The sequence below is a fragment of the Eulemur rufifrons genome, chromosome 16 (assembly GCF_041146395.1).
Source record: "Eulemur rufifrons isolate Redbay chromosome 16, OSU_ERuf_1, whole genome shotgun sequence".
NCBI classification, from domain to species: Eukaryota; Metazoa; Chordata; class Mammalia; order Primates; family Lemuridae; genus Eulemur; species Eulemur rufifrons.
The window spans coordinates 96,868,228-96,887,787 of record NC_090998.1 but is presented as its reverse complement, the minus strand read 5'-3'; positions in this window follow the sequence as shown (position 1 = coordinate 96,887,787).

Genomic DNA, 19,560 nt, shown 5'->3' with positions numbered 1-19,560 from the left:
GCCTGCAGGGCCCCGGGGGTGAGCAGGAGCCCCTTAGCCCCTGCACAGTCCCATACCTGTGGATTGGGCACAGGGAGCTGCCCAGGAGCCCTGTGTCCCCGAGACTCCTGCACCCCACAGCCACACCCCACCCCCCTGCCAAGTCAGCTTCCTGACACCCTCCTGGCCCAAAGCAGTAGCCCAGGGCCTGGTCAGCCAGAGAGGCTTCCAGGAGGGAGAGCTGCCCCCCCTTCCCCACCCCACTGCTGTAGAGGGCGGAGGGGTAGGACAGGTGTGGACACAGGGCCCCCAGCTCCCCTCTCTGGGCTTCCTGGGAGGCTTGGCCCTACCAGGGCCTGCCCCACACCTGGCTGTGTAGATCCCGCTGGTTCGGGAAGGCCCTGGGACTTTCTACGAGGTTCACATGGTTGGGGAGGAGAGTGGGCCTCTGTGACCATCCTTTGGTCAAACTGAGTCAGTTCCATCCACGGAGCTCCAGGGCAGGTGGTACTCCCAAGATGTCATGTGGTGTCTCTGTGCCACCCAGGTGGCCACACCTCCTACTTGCCCCCTCCCTCCTCTGCGTGTGTGTCCATCTCCGCCTCTTTGTCTCCCCTGCTCTCTGTCTCTGTCTGTCTCTGTCTCCCTCACTCTCTTGTCTCTGCCTCTCTCAGGAGGTGCAAGGCCAGCCACAGAGTCCAGAACCTGACAGGCAGGGAGTGGGCCCGGCCCAGCCAGCTCAGGTGTGAGCAGAGGGCAGGGGAATGGGCACCCTCGAGAGCCGGCCTCCTGCGGGGACCTCTGAGCTCCCACCTGTGCACAGGAACCCTGGGCAGGGAGCTGAGCAGGGCCATTGGGGACCTGGCCCTCCGGTGAACACCCCTGGCAACTGCTCGTGCCACTGGTAGAGCTGGTGTGATAGCGCCCCCCAAATTCGCGTCCACCAGGAACCTCAGAATAGGAACTTATTTTAAAATAGGGTCTTTGTAGAAGTAATTAAGTTAATGATCTTGAGATGGGGGCCCCTAAATCCAGTGACAAGTGTCCTTCTAACAGACACCCCAGGAGGAGGCCCCATGAGGACAGAGCAGAGGAGGAGCTGGCGGCCACAAGCCCAGGATGCAGGGAGCCACCAGACGCTGGAGACAAGGAAGGGTCCTTCCCTGGAGCCTCCAGGGGGCACGTGGCCCTGGACGTCTGGCCTGCTGGCCCGAAGACAGGAAGCTCCTGTTGTTTAAGCCACCCAGTTTTACAAACACAACTTCTGTGAAGAAGTTCATTCACTGATGGCGAATCAGTCCTTAAAAAGTGGAAGGTAAATCCGTGGACGTTGTCCAGGTCCTGTCAATGGACCAAGAGCCCAGAGCAGGGTCAAAGGGCGCACTGGTCTGGTGGCCATGGCTGGTGAAGGGCCACTAATTCCCAAACCAGGATCTAATTTTCCCAGCTGAGCAAGGCCCTATGCCACTATTTTAGGTGATTTTCTAAGTGCAGACTGAGCTGACTGCCAGCTAGGAAATGACACACCTGCCATCTAAAATCAATTCCATTCGCAGAGAGCCAGGACTGGTCTTCATGAGCTGGCTGCTCCTGGCGTGGCACCGGGGCCCTGTCCGGGAGCGGGGCCAGGCTTTCTGGTGGTGCTGCATGGCCGGCCTGGTTCTCCTCTGGGCAGGGGACTCGCTTAGCTCCCTGGACGGCGACTGCCTGCCTGTCCTGGATTAATTCTGCTCCTGAAGCCAAGGCCACCTCTAGCTGTGATTCTACTGATAAAATCACTGAATTTATGTCAAGAGCATTTGTACTCGTTTTGGAAAATGGACCAGTGAGTCACCTTTTGACTAAAATGGTAAAAGGAACACAACCAGGGTGAACTTTTCACTACCTGGTTTATATTGTCAATACTAACTTCCAGAAGGCAAGTGCCCAGGGCTCCGTGGGCCATAAAGAAAGCGCAGCCAGCCACAACAGATGTAAAAAGAAACTGAGTCACAGGACTGGCCCGGTGTGACCCCACCCACACCCGCTCTCCTGCTCTGTGCCTTGCCTGCGCTCTGGAGGGGACTTCTCAGAACAGCAAGAGTTAGGGTCAGTCTGGGCGGCGGCTGCAGAGGAGACCCCAGAGGGGTTGAGAGCAAGCTGAGGCCCAGCCACTGTGGGGGCCAAGCTGCCCCCAGGTTCCCGAGGCGTCAGTGCTGGTCCTCGCAGGCGGCACGGCCTGTTGGACGCCAGCACCACTCACCCCTTCTCCGGTTCAGCATCCGATGTCCTCTGCTGCCTTTGTGGGTCTCGATCGCGAGGCCCTGGGCTGCGGTGTCACCTGCAGACAGGTCTTAGCGCTCTCTCCCTGCTCCGTCCCATCTCTGTGGCCGCCTAGTGATGTAACTGGTGCTCCTGGGCGTCCCCGGTGCCCGGGCATCTGTGGGCTGGATAACAGGCCAGTGAGGACAACCTTGGTGGGTGACTCGAGTGCTGGAACGTTCCACCTTCCCATCCTGATGCTCCCTCGCAGGGACAGGGCACTGCCATGTGACCTGGCAGGGTCTCCTCTCTGCCCCCACAACCTGAGAAGGAGCAGCTGTCCTCGCTTTCTCACCTTAGGTCTGGGCGCAGGTGGCTCCAGCGGTCACCCCTGCCATGAGCCTGTTCTCAGCCCCAAGTGCGGTTCCTGGGGACTGAGGGCGCCAGGCAGCTGGGTGCCGGGAGGCCTCTGTGTGCCAGGGAAGCCCTGCGCATCCATATCTCCTTCCGAGGTGCTGGGGGTGGAAGATGCCCACCAGCCACCCCTGCCACAGGCCCTGCCTGCCTGCCTTCCTCAGTTTCCCTTCCTGGAAGGCTCCTTGCCCAGACTCCCCTCTCCTACCTGTCCTGTCCCGTCCACTGCCCACCCCTGGTCTCCAAGAGGGTCCGAGGCCACACGTGGTTCTGGTGAGCAGTGGGGTCTCAGGGTGTGCTCCCTGGTGAGGGCTGTCCTTGGGAGTGTGCAGATGTCCTGGGGACACCTGCTCAGGACACCAGCTCCACTCTTCTCCTCTCACTTCCGCGGGAACAGTGAAGGAGACCTTCGGGGCTTCGTCCCTTCCAGCCTCCAGGTTGCCCGAACGAAGGGCCGGCACACCCGGCACCCTCACAGGGCTGGGGCCTCACTGGGGACCTGACTTGGGCGAATGAGGTGTCTGAAGTGACCCCTCTTGCTTAGGAAGGAAATCAGAGATGTCTGGAAAGTGCTCACTCCTTCTGGGCAGGGAGCAGCCCGAGGTGCATGTTAGTGTGGCTGCAGGAGGCTGCCAGGGGGACGTGCAGCTGCGAGGGGTCTGGCCCCACGGTGCTGGGACGGGTGGTGCCATGTGGCTCAGACACGCAATGTCGGAATGAAGAAAGGGCTCCCCAAGGCCCTGCGGTGATCGTGTCGCCCCTGAGTGGGGTCAGAGAGCAGCCCCCAGCTCCACGGGGCAGAGGGCCTCGCCGCCAGTGGAGCCCCTCACGTGCTCCAGCCACCCCCAGCCCAGGCCTGGCCCCTCCTAGGCCACCATGGCCTCCCCAACACCCCCGTCCCTCCTGGTGGGTGTGACAGGCCATGTGCAGAGTCACACGGCTGTGGGGACCCGCCCCCCACTGGCACAGCCACCTGGGTCCTGCCCAGCCCCTCCACGGGGCCCTGGCTCAGGCCGCACAGCCCCATGCCCAGCGGGAACCAGGCGGGCTCCGTGGGAAGCCTGTGCGGCTGTGGCTGGGCCTCGGCTGGGGCGTGGGGAGCCCACGGTCCTCGCCCTCATCCCGGGCAGGGCTGTGGTGGAGCTGCCCCAGGATCCTCCCTGGTCTCACCTCGCGCAGTCATCCAGCACTTTCCAGACATCTCTGATTTCCTTCCTAAGCAAGAGGGGTCACTTCAGACACCTCATTCGCCCAAGCCAGGTGCCCAGTGGGGACGGCCACGCGTCGGTCCTGGCCACACGCACCCTGGCGTGGCTCACTCGCCACTTGGGCCGGCCTGGCCACGGGCACTGAGGCTGGCTGCCCCCTGCCCCCTCGGAGTCGTGACTGCTCCGTGAGTGGTCCCCACGCTGCCCAGAGGCAGTAGAGGGACCGGTAGTAGCTGTGGCAGCTGCAGCCTCTTTCCTGTCACCACGCGCTGGGGGCCAAGCCCAGCCGGCGTTGCGGGGGGGAAGGAGTCGAGAGAGCACAGCCGGGACTGACACCGCAGGGCTGGGCCAGCACTTGGGGCCAGCGGGGGACAGGACTGGGGTGGACAGGAAGGTCACCTCGCTGCGCCGCGGGCAGATGTCTCAGTTCTCGGTCTTGGTCGGTGCCTCCCCGGGAGGAGGCCGCTTTCCCAGGCGGCTGGGGAGCCGGCGGGGCCACGGGGGCAGCGGGGTCTGCTCCACTCTGACAGTCACTCCGGCACCAGCACACACCAGGGCTCGGGTCTGCAGCAGCTTCAGCCTGCGCTTCCTCCTGCACCTTGGTTTCCCCACGTGTAAATCCGGGACCACGGCAGAGCCAGGTGCAGTGTGGGGGTGAAGCTGGCAGGTGTGGGCTCTTTGTCCCTCCCGGGACCCGCAGCTGTGGGCAGGAAACGCCACCGCTGGTCACATGGGCCGAGATGGGGGCTCCTCTTCTCCTGTGTGCCAGAGAGCACATGTGAGTAGGTGAGGGTAAGCGTGAAAGGGCGTGAGCACGTGTGGGCGGTGGGCATGTGTGTGTGAGCATGCGTGGGCAGTGTGCATGTGTGTGTGTGTGAGCACACGTGGGCGGTGTGCATGTGTGTGTGTGAGCACGCGTGGGCGGTGTGCATGTGTGTGTGTGAGCACACGTGGGCGGTGTGCGTGTGTGTGAGCACGCGTGGGCGGTGTGAATGTGTAGGCGGGCGGTGTGCATGTGTGTGTGAGCACACGTGAGTGTGTCCACGTGGCAGCGTCCTTGGCGGGAGAGCAGCCACCACCACATCCTCATGCAGGGGGTCGGGATCGTGAGGCCCCGTTGCCCTCACAGGAGCGCGATGGCCCTGCTGAGGACTCCCATCCCCAGGGTCCCAGCTCTGAACTTGTCCTGAACGCAGGGCAGAGGCTGGGCCCTGAGCCTACCACGAGGACCCACTGCCTCCAGGCTGGGGTCTTCATCCAGCCCCCCGTCGCCCCCCCAGAGCAGAGCAGACGGGCCCAGGGCAGGGCATCTAAGGGGCAGGGCCCAGGTGGGCAGAGCTGAGAAGTGCGGGGTCGGGCCCTGCACAGCCCTCTCTGGGGGCCTGGAGCCTAGAGGGGAGGGGGAGGCTCCTGGGGAAACAGGGTTGGGGACAAGCCCCGAGCCTCGGGTCTCAATGAAGTCGAAGGAGAGCGCCCGCCCGGAGGGCCCTGGCGGAGGGTCCGCCCAGGATGCTACCGGGCTGAGGCAAGTTGGGGGTCTCCCCGGCTGCCCAGCCCCTCCCTCATGCTGGGCTCTGCTCCCTCTCCACCCCTCAGACGCCCCCGACAGGCCCCTCAGCTTCTCCCCCGCCCGGCTCTGGGTACCCAAGGGGGCCAACGCCACCGTCACCTGCAGCTTCGCCAACTCCTCGGAGAGCTTCATGCTGAACTGGTACCGCATGAGCCCGAGCAACCAGACCGACAAGCTGGCCGCCTTCCCCAAGGACCGCAGTCAGCCCGGCCAGGACCCGCGCTTCCCCCTCACATAGCTGCCCAACGGGCGCGACTTCCAGATGAGCGTGGTGGCCGCCCGGCGCAATGACAGCGGCATCTACCTCTGTGGCGCCATCTTCCTGACCCCCAAGACGCAGATCAAAGAAAGCCCCCGAGCAGAGCTCACGGTGACAGGTGCGGCCCCTGAGACAAGGCCCGGGGTGGGCAGCCCTCCCCCGCAGGAACAGGAGCTGCAGGAGTGTGGAGGGCAGGGGCTCTGACGGCCACTCAGGGCCGCAGCGACTGACCCCTGACGGGGCAAGTATGCCAGGTGGGCACTCTTCTGAGGAGCAGACCAGGTAACAGCTGTCACTGCATGGCTGGGGTCCCCCAAGGCCCCTCAGGTCAGGCAGAGGGCGGGGCAGGAAACCCTAGGGGAAGGGAGCACGCAGAGGGTGCCCCCGAGGACCCAGCCCCCGAGGACCCCGCCCCTAACCTTCGTCCTTTGTGCCCTTCCAGAGAGAGCTGCGGAATCTCCCACACCGCACCCCAGCCCCCCGCCCAAGCCCGGGGGCCAGTTCCGAAGCCTGGTGGTCAGTGTCACCAGCGTCCTGGTGGGTGTCCTGGTGCTGCTGCTACTGGCCTGGGTCCTGACCGCTGCCTGCCCCAGGGCCCCTCGAGGTAACAGCTGCCACAGCCCTGCCTGAAGCATCAGTGCCCAGTGGTGGCGTAGGAGAACAGTGATGGGTGGCCCTGGAAGCAAGCACCTGCAGCCCTGTGTCCCCAGCATGGAGGGACAGACCAGGGACAGCAAGCTGGCCTGGAGCCTGCTGCTGCCGTTCTGGACATGGGTGATGAGTTCACAGGGACACATACCGTGAGATGGGAGGACCGTCAGGGACTCAACCCAGCAGGGCTGAGTGGCCGGAGGGTGGGGGTCGAGGTGAGGGTGGGCAGGCTGCGTGGGGCCTGCTCCCCCTGGAGACGGAGAACAGCCCAGTCAGGGCGGCACACACTGATGTCAGGGTGTTTGGACATCGAAGAATAGATTTCCAGGACAAAGTTGATATATTATTTAGTTACTGTTAGTTGCAGTAAAACTGCCCCAAAATGTAGCCGCTTAAAACTACACCTGTTCATTCCTCAGCAGTTTGCGTAGTCAGGAGGCCAGCACCGCGGAGTGGGGCCTTCCACACAGGGTCCCTCACGAGGCTTCCACCAGGTGCCGGTGCGGTCACCTTCTCACCTGCGGGCAGGGGTCTGAACCCGAGTCCCCAAAAGGCGAGGGCCAGTGCAGGTCCTCATGGGCCGCTGGCCGGGCGCCACCTTCTCCTTCCACTCCGAGCCGCGGGGGCTCTCCTGGGGTGAGCGGCACCAGGACAACAGTCCATCAGAGGGAGCGAGCGGGAGGCCAGAGAGCTCCAGCCAGGACAGCGTGGTTGGTCTCCTGGGATACTCTTCCTCTAGTCCCAGCACCACCTCTGTGTCCTGTTCCTGGGGCTGCAGTAGCTAGGCCCAGCCCCCACTCCAGGGTGTGGGGCCACAATGCCTGAGCACCCAGGGTGGGCTGTTGGGAGTCACTGAAGCTTGGGGGACAGTCACCCCAGTGAGTCCTCAGCTCGACATGGTGAGGACCCAATCCCGTGGGACGGTGTGTGCCACCCCAGGTGTGTGCCCAGCAGAGGAGAAAACTCACTGGCTGAGTCGGGGAAACACAGGGTCTCCCAGTCGCTGGAGCCGGAGTGAGCGTCCAGTCACGCTGGGGGACAGTCGCCCGGCTCAGCAGCGCTCTGGCCTCAGGTTCCTGCTGGAAGGTCTGCAGTTTTGCGGCTGTCTCTCACCCTCTGCCTAATCAGGTCAACACACTGACCACCATGTGAATTGCATTTAACTCAGGCTAGTTTTGAGCCCAGGTCTGTGTGAAGCAAAACCCTGCAGCTGGTTCATGAAAATCTTGATGTTCTCATTGTTACAACTAATACTGACAATGTAATTCAAAAAATGTGGGTTGAGTTGCATATAACTCATGCACAGAAAACAATAAAAAATAAGAAATTAGAATGGATCGTTTAGTTTTAATAAAACACCATGGCCCCAGGGAAATTTTTTTTTAGTGTGGCAGTCAGGTGTTAAATGTTTCACATGGAACTTACCAGGCAGAGCACAGCATCCAGGAGGTTCCAGAGCATGCTTACCATCTGGTTTTGATGGTATTTGTGCAAATCCAGGCACAAGAACGAATATTTTAAACAGAATATAAACAAGTGCAAGCTTACATGCTCAAGCCATGACACAGGTTCTGAGGGGCTGTGGAAGAAATGAGAGCCCGGGAGTTAATCAAGACAGACAAGTGAGGCCCAAGAACCTTTGCAGAAACCCTCCAGGCCCAGGCTGAGCTGCTGGCCGGGCCGGGGCAGCCCAGGGCCACCTCCATCTGCTCCCTGAGCTGCAAATAGGCTTCCGTGGGTGGCCCTCTTCACTATCTAGAGAAAATTATAAGCCATCTATTCTCACGTTCGTTGGTTTTTAGGAGAAGAAAAAGGAAAAGTTTGGCCTCACCAGGAAGCACATGGCTGCAATAGGCACAGGCCCATTTTTACCAACATTGCTCCTTTATTTATAAACACGTCTCACGCTCTGGGGTTCTTCTGCCCCCGCGGGACGCAGAGACCGAGCTGGCGGCACTTTCCAGGGTCCAGACTCACCTCACGGGCCCGCGTCTGCTCTGCCACCAAACCCAGGGGGGTGGGCCTGGCCTGTGCTGTCCACACAGAAAGCTGAAGAGTGGGGACAGGAGCACTGCCGGCGAGGAGGAAGGAAGCTTTGATGCAAGCGATGTCGGCTGGAGCGCGGGAGGGGAGGGCGAGGGCATCTGTAACGGGCCACGTTTCGTGGGGCTGGAAGGCGTGGGGTCTGCGGGCGTCCTGTTGGAGAGTGGGCTGCTGGTGATGGTGGCGAGTCACCGGGGTCCTGTGCAGAAGTTGGTCAAGTCTGCTCTTTGGGCTGCCCCGTCTGAAAGGCTGAGGTCCTGGGGAGAGAACAAAAAGTGCCTTAGGGAGGGGTCACTTTGCACGGCCGAGTGCACGAGCACCCGCAGGGGTGTGTGACCCGAGGACCCAGCGGTGTGGCCTCAGGCTGGTGGCAGCACCTGTGCAGCCAGCCCCACCCACACTCCTCTGTCCGCGCGTCCCCGGTGCACAGCACGGAGTGTCCAGACGTGAGGACCCCCCACCGCTGCCCGGACCCTCAGACAGAGGGGGCCTTCCGAAGCTGCCCTCCAGTGCTGCCCCCCACACTGGCAATGCCCGTCAGGCGTGGCCCTGCATGGGGTGGCAGGCACAGAAGAGCCCCTGCCCCAGGCCGCCCGTGTGCCCACTTGCCTACTCAGATGGCAGCCAGCAGGGACCACAAGGCACTTGCACCCTGTCCTGGCCTCGAGGGGCCTCGCGGGGCCGCATGGCGGGCAGAGCTGAGCTGTCGTGTGGGTGCTGTACACACGGTAGATGACCCTGCCCCGTCCTCCTTCCCCTGTCTCGTGTCCAGGAAGTTGAGCACATTCGACTGTATCACCCAGAACAGCAGAAAAAAGCCATTGGAGAGCAGCAGTGCACGTGGAGGAAGGACTTCACCAGGTACTGCTGTCCCTCGGCCTCAAGTCTGTCAAGGGCTGGGGACCCCATAGCCACTGTCCTTTGCTTCCCTCCTGGTATGGCCCTAGGACTCTGTGATGTGTGTGCACCTGTCTCTGTGTGAGGCTGCGTGTGTGTCTGTGTGGCGTGTGTGGTGTGTGAGGTTACGTGTGTGGCTACAGCAGTTTGCTGTGTGGTCACAGGGAAGACTGAACACTTCTCCTGGGACTGGGGACAGCGAGAGTGTGCCCTCCCACCACTTTTGATGTTGCACTAACGTTCCAGCCAGCACAACAGAGCAGGAAAAATGAAGGCATACAGAACACAAAGTAAAACTATGTTTATTTTCAGGCAATAAAATCCTGAAAAATAAATTTGAAAACTAGTTGAAATAATACATTAGATTAATAAGGTGCAGGGCATAATATCATGATATAACACTTAGTCATTTCTATACACTGGCAATGAAAAATCTAAGTTCTATTTAAAAGCTGTTCTATTCATAATATTACCAAAAGAATAAATTTAACAGCATTGGTGGAAATATATACCCTCAAAGCTGTAAACCATGGCTAAGAGAAGTTGAAGACAGTCTATTAAATGGAAAGATCTACAGTATTCACAGATTGCAAAAAAATATTGTTAAGGAGCAGTTTTCCCCTAAACTGATCTACAGACTAACCAGGATCCTTACTGAACCCTGGCAGCGCCTTTTCTTAGTGGAAATGACAAGCTGATCCTAACGTGTGTATGGAAATTCAGAGCATCTAGACAATATACCAGCCAAAACAATTTTGAAAAAGAACAAAATTGAAGAACTTACACAACCAGACATCCAATTTTACTACAAAGCTATGGCAATAAAGACAGTGTGATGCTGACATAAAGATGGACCTACAGTCAAGTGGAACAGAATAGAGGTCCAGACTTAAACCTTTCATTTATGGTCGATCAATTTTAAACAAGGATATCAAGATAATTGGATGGGGAGAAATGACAGCTTCAACAAATGGGACTGTCTACAAAGGTCTGTTTGTATATCGTCTATAGTGCCAAATTGGCTTATAAATAAATGAGTATTCGTAAATTATGCAAATAAGCCCAGATGCTTTTCAAATGCACAGGACTTAGTAATCTTTCGGCAGATGCTACTGGTCTAATATTGGTTTGATGGGAATGGCCAGGTCTTCAGCTAAATATGCATATATTTAACTTTAAGTTTCTTACTTTTATGATGCTTTCTTGGCATGAAAATTTAGCCTGGGATGATGGCTATATTTGTCTGATGTCTCATGAAATTTTCCAGGCATAATTGTTAAGAATGAATAAATTGGGTAGATGTGGCTAGGGAAAAAGTTTGTAAATAAATTTTTGATAATGGTTATATTTTGTAATATGTTTACTTGGGGAGGTTTCTCAAATATTTTAAGTAAATATACCCTTAGAGTTTTACTAAGTGAAGTTAAATGATGAATATTCATTGAATATATAGATATTACCCAATTAAGATAATTCTAAAACAGTAATTGAACATTAATTGAATAAGAGTTTAGACTCATATACTTTTGACTTCTTATTTCAAAGAAACAAAAGTTATCTGAGTCTGTTAGTGACCTCTGACTCTGTTTAGTGAAGTACCTCAAACCTTTTAACATCTTTGGCAGGTTTTCCTGGGATCAAAATCCTAAATTAAATCTTTTTGACCTAAAATTAACTTTGGGATTTTCCAGTTGGACCCCAGGAGAGCATCAAAGAATGTATATCTCTTCTTGTGGAGATATTAAACTATTAGGCTAATTTGGTAAATCGTACAGGAAGCATTGCCAAATAAAAATGATATGTAACTTAGTCATATTTGTGTAAATGTGTTATTAAAATGTATTCCAAAAATATGTGATTCTGAAAATTCTAATGTGTTGTGTTATGTGCTATCAGTCATTATGATTACTATGTTAAACTGTTATATGCCACAGAAATACCTAAATTTTCTTGCCAATTGTAAACTCTCATTAGACTTTTGACCATGGCTGTTCTGGGTTTCCACAGTTATTTATTTTAAATTCTTTGATGGAAGCATTTTCAATCAGCTATAGTCCAAAATTGTTAATCAAGATTGATAAAAACAATCTTCATTACATGAAACTAAGTAATTGATAAGAATACTGCTTTTATGCCTTTATTTAAAATGTTGTTTCTTTACCTAAATGTTTTCCAGAGCCAAGGAAATTTTCTTTCATAAGCTCTGTATAGTCTGCAAGAATTTCGTAAAGTATCCTTTTGTGAACAAAGATGAAAGCTTTTGCTTTTTCTCCCTACTCGATTCCTTCAAAATTCCGGAAGTATTTGTGAATATTCTTATCTTTATTTATATAAGTTCAATAAAAATATGCTGTCTCTTTACAAGCAGGATACAATTGGAAACACTGGCCATATTCCCAAGGATTTGACTGAAGTGTCATATTTAAGAATATGCATAAAATGCCAGTGTTCCCAGCCTTACAGTGAATGAGTAAAAATTTGTCACTTCCTGGCAGTGACAAACCTTAAGACTATAAGTAAAGAGAACTATAAGTAAAGAGACTATAAGTCCGAGAACCTTAAGACTATAAGTAACACCTAAAGCCTGCCTTGGTTTGTCTTCCTCCTCTCAAGAAGTTCTAAAATCTGAGATTCCTATATGATCAACGTGGACAGAGAAAACCATGCTTCTAAGGAAAACTGAAGCACACCTGCTAGTAGATTGAAACCCTGTGCACTGTGTTCAAGTCCTTGTTATCTACCTGTGGCCTAGAATGGATCCTAAATCCCCTGATTTCCTCCAATATTTGGCTACAACTAAATCCTGCTAAAGTCCCCAGGACCTCTCCCACCAGCAAAGCAGGGAAACTCCAGGGCCATTCATGGAACACGACCCCTATCCAGATTAACCAACTAAGAGATTTAAATATTCAGATTGGAGAGGAGTTAGATATGAAGATTGGAGGTGTGGGCGACACTGGGGCTACGCTGTCTATCCTTGGCCCCGGCACACTGTCTCTGTGCCCTCCCTGGGGTTCTGAATTCATCCAGATGGTTGGAGTGGCCAACGAATCTATGACAGTTCCTAAATCTCTACCTATCCTCCAACTAGGACCCCTCGTGACAGCCCCCATACATCTCCTGGATAGGGACTTCTTAAAAACCTACCAGGCCCATACTTCCTTCTCCCAACTAGGGGAAATAACGCTTGAGTTATTTTCACCAGGAGACTTTGCCACTCAATGGCTTTTACCCAAATTCCCATCCATTCAGTTAGCCTCGCCACCACTACCCACCCTGCTCCGTAAGAGCTACGTGGGAGTCTGGGCACAATCCAACACCAACGATAACCCTCAGGTTGTGAAGACGACAGTTGTGTACACTCCCGAGGACGCGATTCACCCCGGGAGTCGACCCCAGTGAAGGAGCGAGATGGGGAAGGTTTCTGTGGTCCTGCGTTGGACGAGGTTCTGCTTGGGATGACCGTGTGGTCAGAAACCTTTCCCATGCCGTGAACGGAGCTGCCGCAGCCACCAGGGGGCAGCCGCGGTCCCCAGATGCCCTCCCCGGTCGTCGCAGCCCAGCCGCTGCCTGCGGTAGACCAGCCCCGCCGCGCAGGTGGCATCGCTGCCACTGCCCACACTCCCGCCGCACCTGGGTGGCCTGAGAAACCTAAGATCTTGCCGCAGCGACGCTCTGACACACGCGTCTTCAGAAAGCCCCCCCGCCCCGGCCCAATGCACTGGACTCAATTTCCCGCTCTCAGCTGTTTCCAGGTCCCGTCCGTGTCCCACCCCTTGGGCCCTAATGAGTCTCCTGGCATCCGGGCTGGGCTCGGCGTCCTCCCCACCCTGCCTCAGCCGTTCTCACAGGCGTCCGCGGGAGGCTCCGGAAGGCGCCGGCCTACTCTCCATAGCCGACCCGCAGCCGACGCCACCCAGAACCGATCCGTATTTCACAGGCGCTTGGGCGCTTCCCAGGCACATGGCTCGTGGCGCTGCCCGGCCCCTCCACTGCCACTGGGGTCCCCCGTGGACTAGGGGGACTAGTCCGGCTGCAGCCGCTGCTCCGGACGGGTCCGGCTCAGAGGCAGAATGTGGACAAATTTGTGCCTGAAAGCCCATCCTTCAAGACGGACCCCAAGCAGCTGCAGGGTCTGATTTTAACATGGAGCCCCAAGGCCATTTGCTGACTAGAGGCCGCGTCCGCTCTGTGCCCGCACCGCACTAGAGTTCCCCAGAAACCTGAGCCTGGGATCAGCTTTAGCATGTCTGGAGCTCAGCTGCATTAAGGAATTAGAACTCAGCTGCACTGACCAATCAGACTCAGCCAAACTGACCAATCACATTCAACTGCATTAACCAATCAGACTCAGCTGCATTGAGCAATAAGAAATAAGCCATACTGACCAATCAGACTCAGCTGCATTGACCAATCAGGACTCAGCTGCAAGGACAAATCAGGACTCAGCTCCATTGACCAATCGAACTGACCAATCATATTCAGCCACAATGACTAATCAGACGCAGCCACTTTGAGCAATCAGACTCAGCCACTTTGACCAATCAGGACTCAGCCGCACAGACCAATCAGATTCAGCTACGTTGACCAATCACATTCAGCCACACATACTACTCAGGACTCAGCCACACTGACCAATAAGATTCAGCCACACTGACTAATCACGACACAGCTGCATTGAGCAATCAGACGCAGCCGGATTGACCAATCAGGTTCAGCCGCACTGACCAATGAGATTCAGCTACACTGACTAATCAGGACTCAGCTGCATTGAGCAATCAGACTGAGCCGGATGGACTAATCAGGTTCAGCTGCACTGACCAATCAGATTCAGCCACACTGACTAGTCAGGACTCAGCCACACTGACCAATCAGATTTAGCCACACTGATTACTCTGACTCAGCCTCATGGAGCAATCAGACTGAGCCACATTGACCAATCAAGACGCAGCCACGTTGACCAATGAGATTCAGACACACTGACTAGTCAGGACACAGCCACACTGACCAATCAGATTCAGCAACACTGACTAATCAGGACTCAGTTGCGTTGAGCAATCAGACTCAGCCACATTGACCAAGAGGACTTAGCCACACTGACCAATCAGAATTGAGCCGCACTGACCAATCAGACTCAGCCACACTGACAGAGCACACTCGGCCAATTTGACCTGTCAGAAGTAAGCCCAATTGTCCAATCAGACTCAGCCACACTGACCCATCAGGGCTCAGCCTCACTGACCAATCAGGACTCAGCCACCCTAACCAATCAGGTTTAGCTGCATTGAGCAATTAGAAGTAACCCACAGCGACCAGCAGACTCAGCTGCATTGACCAATCAGACTCATCTGTATTGACCAATCAGACTCAGCCACACGGACCAATCAGCACTCAGCTTGACCAATCAGACTCAGCTGCATTATCCAATCAGACTCAGCGGCAATGACCAATGACACTCAGCCAAATTTACCAATAAGACTCAGCTGCCCTGGCCAGTCAGAACTCAGCTGCACTGCCCAATCAGATTCAGCTGCACTGACCAATGAGACTCAGCTGCATTGACAAATCTTACTCAGCTGCACGGACCTATCAGGTCTCAGTTTCACCAATCAGACTCAGCTGCATTAACCAGTCAGACTCAGCTGCATTATCCAATCAGACTCAGCTGCACTGACCAATGAGGACTCAGCCACACTGACCAATCAGGACTCACCAGCACTGACCAATGAGATTGAGCCACACTGACTAATCAGACTCAGCAGTACTGAGCAATCAGATTCAACGACACTTACTACTCAGGATTCCGCCACACTGTCCAATCAGATTTAGCCTATCTAACTAATCAAGACTAAGCCACAATGACGAATCAGACTCAGCCACGTTGACCAATCAAGATTCAGCAGCGCTGACCAATCTGATTCAGCCATATTGTCCATTCAGGATTCAGCCACAGTGACCAATAAGATTCAGCCGCATTGGTCAATCAGGTTCAGCTGCACTAACCAATCAGATTCAGCCACACTGACTAAGCAGACACATCTGCATTGAGCATTCAGACTCAGCCACGTTGAGCAATCAGGACTCAGCAGCACTGACCAATCAGTTTGAGGCACACTGACTAGTCAGGATTCAACCTCCCTGACCAATGAGATTCAGCCACACTCACTAGTCAGGACTCATCGACACTGACCAATCAGGTTCAGTCAAACTGACTAATCAGATGCAGCCGCATTTACCATTCAGACTCAGCCACGTTGACCAATGAGGACTCAGCAGCACTGACCAATCAGATTCAGCCACACTCAGTAGTCCGGACTCAGTCACAATGACCAATCAGATTAAGCGAAATTCACTGATCAGACGCAGCCACGTTGACCAACCAGGACTCATACAAAGTGACAAATCAGATTCAGCAACACTAACTAATCAGACGCAGCCGCATTGTGCATTCAGACTCATCCATGTTGATCAATGAGTACTCGGCAGCACAGACCAATCAGATTTAGCCACAATGACTAGTCAGGACTCAGCCACACTGACCAATCAGATACAGCAACACTGACTAAACAGATGCAGCCGCATTGAGCATTCAGACTCAGCCACGTTCACCAATGAGGAGTCAGCAGCACTGACCAATCAGATTCAGCCACACTGAGTAGTCAGGACTCAGCCACACTGACCAATCAGATTCAGCCACACTAAATAATCAGACTCTGCCGCATTGAGCACTCAGACTCAGCCACGTTGACCACTCAGGACTCACCCGCACTCACCAGTCAGATTCACCCAAACTGACTAGTCAGGACTCAGGCACACTGACCAATCAGATTCAGCTGGATTGAGCAATCAGACTCAGCCACGTTGACCAATGAGGACTCACCCGCACTCACCAATCAGATTGAGCCACACTGAGTAATCAGACGTAGCCGCACTGAGCATAGAGACTCAGCCACGTTGACCATTGAGGACTGAGCAGTACTGACCAATCAGATTCAGCCACACTGACTAGTCAGGACTCAGCCACACCTACCAATCAATTCAGCCACACTGACTAATCAGACGCAGCCGCATTGAGCTTTCAGACTCAGCCACTTTGACCAATCAGAACTCAGCAGCACTGACCAATCAGACTTAGCCAAATTGACGAATCAGCTTCAGCCTCACTGGCCAATCAGGACTTAGCCAAATAAACCAATCAGACTCGGCTGAACTAGCCAACCTGACGCAGACGCATGGAGCGCTCAGACTCAGCCACGTTGACCAATGAGGACTCAGTCTCACAGACCATTTAGAACTCCTTCGCAGTGACCAATCAGATTCAGCCACACTGACCAATCAGATTCAGCCACACTGACTAATCAGACACAGCCGCATTGAGCACTCAGACTCAGCCACGTTGACCAATGAGGACTCCGCAGCCCTGACCAATCAGATTCAGCCACATTTACTTGTCAGGACTGAGCCACACTGACAAATGAGATTCAACGACACTCACTAATCAGATGCAGCCACGTTGACCAATCAGGACTCATCCAAATTGACCAATCAGATTCAGCTACACTGATTTATCAGGACTCATCCAAATTGACCATCAGACACAGCCACATTGAGCATTCAGACTCACCCACGTTGACAAATGAGGACTGAGAAGCATTGTCCAATAAGATTCAGCCACACTGACTAGTCAGGACTCAGTCACAACGACCAATCAGATTCTGCCACACTGATTAATGAGACGAAGCCGTATTCAGTATTCAGATTCAGCTACGTTGACCAATGAGGAGTCAGCAGCGCTGACCAATCACATTCAGCCACACTGAGTAGTCAGGAATCAGCCACACTGACCAATCAGAATCAGCCACACTGACTAATCAGATGCAGCCACATTGAGCATGCAGACTCAGCCACGTTAACCAATGAGGACTCGGCATCACTGACCAATCAGATTCAGACACACTTACTTGTCAGGACTCAGCCGCACTGACCAATCAGATTCAGCCACACTCACTAATGAGATGCAGCTGCATTGAGCACTCAGACTCAGCCACGTTGACCAATGAGGACTGAGCATAACTGACCAATCAGATTCAGCCACACTGACTAGTCAGGACTCAGCTATACCGACCAATCAGATTCAGCCACACTGACTAATGAGACGCAGCAGCATTCAGTATTCAGACTCGGTCACGTTGACCAATGAGGACTCAGCAGCACTGACCAATCAGATTCAGCCACACTGACTAATGAGACGCAGCCGCATTAAGCATTCAGACTCAGCCACGTTCACCAAGGTGGAGTCGGCATCACTGACCAATCAGATTCGGCCACAGTGACTAATCAGAGGCAGCTGCACTGAACATTCAGACTCGCCACGTTAACCAATGAGGACTCGGCAGCACTGACCAATCAGATTCAGCCACACTGACCAATCAGATTCACCCTCACTGAATAATCAGAAGCAGCCGCATCGAGCATTCAGATTCAGCCACCTTGACCAATGAGGACCTAGCAGCACTGACCAATCAGATTCAGCCACACTTAGTAGTCAGGATTCAGCCACACTGACCAATCAGCTTCAACTACATTGACCAATCAGGATGCAGCCACACTGACCAATCAGACTCAGCTGCACTGATCGATCCGACCAAGCCAGTGAATCCCTGCTTTGTATAATGAACCTGATCGGAGCCTGGGTGGGAACTTCTGCTGTGTGACCTGAGCCTTCCCTGTGCTCTCTGGAACGGCCACCCTATCACACGGAAGGCAGGGTCTCTGGAATGAGTCTCTTTCCTCCAAACTCCTTTTTAGGGAACTTCTGTTCCCGACACGCAGGGGTCCCACAGGTTTTCCCCCAGCTGTCCATACCCGCGGGCCCGCCCAGCCCCGCTCTTCACCCTCCCTAGACCTCCCGCTCAGGCTGCAGCTTATCCTTGCCCGGGCTGCACGGGAGCTACTGGAGCCCTGAAGGCACGGACCTCTCTCGCTCCGCAGTGGGCTGCACGGTAGCGGTGCCCTGCAGAGGCTGCTCAGCCCCCACTCATCAAAGGGCCCATCCTCTGGCCCCCTGGGACACTGGGGACCCAACACACTCCAGCTGAGTATCCTTGCTGAAGGCCAGGGACCCTGAGTCCCCACTGGGACCCCTGCTGGTGGCCTTTTGCGATCTAGCTTGAAAGCTGCCAGCTGTGCCAGCTTCCTCTGCCACGTGGCGCCCCTGCCTGCAACCCGCTCAGCTCCCCACTGCCTCCTGCGGGTGTCCTTGGCTGGACTTTGGAACGTCCCAGGGGCCACTTCCCCTTGCTCCCCAACACCTCTGCTCCTTCCCGCCAGGACCCTGCTTGGCCAGGCCAGCGCTCTAGCATAGGTAGCTTCCTCTCCAGGGGCCTGGGCATCTTGAGGCTGGCAGGCGTCGGGCCAGCTCGCAGCCCCAGCACGTGGGGGGCTGTTGGCCTGCTGGGAGCCTACTGCTTGTACTCTGAGCCTTTCAATGTTGAGGGTCAGCTGTCTGCCCTGCGGCCAGCCAATTCTCACTAAGTCCCCACCTGCCAGGGTCAGAGGCCCCCACATGTGTCTCGAGCGTCTCCTGAGTTTGGCTTTTGTGTCCCTGGTGGATTTTGAGGTGCTTCGCAAGGTGCTCACAAGTGCTCACAAGCAGGAGCTTTCTTTGATCGCTGCCATATTGCCTCAGCTCCCCGACCCCCAGCAGCTGCCCACTCCAAACAAAATGATGGGGCACGTTGGGGAGGCCCAGGAACATAGGCAGGGCTGGGACCAGGCAGACGAGGTGCTGAGCTGGGTGGTTCTGTGCCCAAAACAGGAACTAGGTCGAGAGGCCCCTGTTGTGGCATCCGGCTGCTCGATCCCCACGTGGCTCCAGTGAGAGGGCCCTGGCACTGTCGCTTGAGGACAGAGCCTGCCCTGGGCCAGGACCCCAGGAGGGGCTCAGCAGGCCCGAGGCTGCAGGCAGCCAAACCCCAGGGCCAGGAGCCAGGTGTGCTGTGGGCCGGGTGGTGTCCGATGGGCTGGTCCTGCCTTGGCTCTGCGGAGGGGGAGGGTGTGAATGGTGCTGCCTCTCCAGGGAGAGGCTGAACAGACGTCCAGGCATTGCTGTGGCTGAGCATGACCGACCGACCACTGCCAGCAGCCCCAGGCCACCTGGAATGAAACTCCAAATCTCGGAGCCCCCTGGTGGGGGAGGGGAGTGAACACTGAGGGAGGAGTCAGACCCTGCAGAAGGGACAGAGAGGGGCCTGCAGGGCCTGGGGGGCGAGCAGAAGCCCCTTAGACCCTGCACAGTC